Below are 1,828 nucleotides of genomic sequence, written 5' to 3'. Positions count from 1 at the left end.
GTTTGTTGTATAGACATTTTTGTATAATTTCATTTTTATTGCTTTGTTTTATTATATAATATGAACTTTTGTAATGATAACAAGAAAAACATTAATTTATTTTAAATTAAGACAATAAAATTACATCAATTTTTTTATAAATACTATTATTTGTTTTTGAACACAAACTCAAAGTTGTATAAGAGTCTAACCAATGAATTTAGAATATAAAAATAAAAATAATATTAAAAAAGAAAATGCATAATCTCGGAAAGAGTTTATTAAGTTTGAACTCTTAGTTGTTTAAATTTTTAATGTTTCTGTAATAGGACAATTAGAAATAACATTGAATGAAAAAAAGACATAATTATTTAAAAGAATGTTCTAAGTGTGGAGCACAAAGTATGGAATAACCCTTAAATCAAGTAGACAATACCTCATTAACTTCTTAAGTACTAGAACTAGAATTATCATTTATGATAATCATTTTTTATTGTTTTATTTTATTTCTTTTTGTTTTGGAGAAAATTGTACCAAAAAGAAACAGAAAATAATGCAATAATTTATATTACAAGTTCTGGTTGTAGTAGAGACTCTTATTCTATATATAATTATTTATTTGACTGTTCTAAATATGGGTCAGTGATTATTAGATTTAAATTGTAAATAATGACATTTTTTTGGTTCACTGACACAATTTTCAAAGTAAATAAAGTTACAATAGAATTAGAACAGAAAGTAACTAGTTGATGTTCTTATTTATTTTTTAAAAGTATTGAAAACACTTTGAACCTCATTTGATTAAAAACTCCAATCATTTAATTTCATTAACTTTGATTTTGTAAAAAAGAAGTAGTCCATCAAAAATAACTGGAGTGCTGATACATTATAGTTCAGGAGATGATAATCATATTACCATTTACTAATTTAACAAATTGTTTCTCTTTATCATACAGTTTATTTTGAATAACTCCTAATTCTGGTATTAAGTATTTAATATATTATATGAAGGAACTTTCATCTCATCATTACTTAAAATGAATTTTAACTCAAAAGTTTTGTATAACGGTTCATTATTTCTATAACAATAATATTAAAATCGATCATATACCAATGTCAAAATGTTTACATATATTTACAAAAAAAGATGAAGATGATTTCAATTCATTTGTTATTATTGTGTATACACTTTATTATCTTTACTTAATGATAACTATAGAATATCATTAATAACAATAATTATATTATTATGAACAACTATGATTCATCAAAAACCCATACAGTATATACATATCCTAATCAATGGTTAAAATATGAATCATCAAATCAAATAACATTCAAAATTTATAGAATGAAAGAACCATATCAAATAATCAAATTTAGTTTAGCAATTGAACATCAAATGAATGAACAACATCAATTAAAGAAGTAGAAAATAATGATAAATCAATTTCAACAGTAATTATATCTTCTTCAAAACCATTAACTATTTTAATAATATAGAATTTTCAGAAACAACATCATTAAAGAAAAGTCAAATAATGATTATTTGAATGAAAGGAATAACATTAGATAGTATTGGATATAAGAATTGTAATATGTTGATTTATAAAGAAGAAACAAAAGAATGTATTCAATATGAAAAAGGATATTATTTAAATTCAAATAAAGAATGTCAATTATTACCAGATAATTGTTTTGTAGGATATAAAACATATTGTTATCAATGTAATGAAGGATATATTAAAGAAAAAGGAGAATATAAAGAAATTGATAATAAATGTAATAAATCAGAAAGAAATTATTGTTTAAAATGTTCAAATGGATATAAAATACAAAATAATCATTG

At 21.1% G+C, this 1,828-nt stretch overlaps 2 annotated features.

Annotated features, from left to right (window-relative positions):
* Positions 1 to 90: 90 nt before the first annotated feature.
* Positions 91 to 152: a sequence feature (AT_rich).
* Positions 153 to 203: 51 nt separating this feature from the next.
* Positions 204 to 232: a sequence feature (AT_rich).
* Positions 233 to 1,828: the final 1,596 nt, after the last annotated feature.

The sequence above is a fragment of the Entamoeba dispar genome, genomic scaffold (assembly GCF_000209125.1).
Source record: "Entamoeba dispar SAW760 scf_1105229461867 genomic scaffold, whole genome shotgun sequence".
Taxonomy (NCBI): Eukaryota; Evosea; order Mastigamoebida; family Endamoebidae; genus Entamoeba; species Entamoeba dispar.
This window is presented reverse-complemented; position numbering and strand designations above follow the sequence as displayed.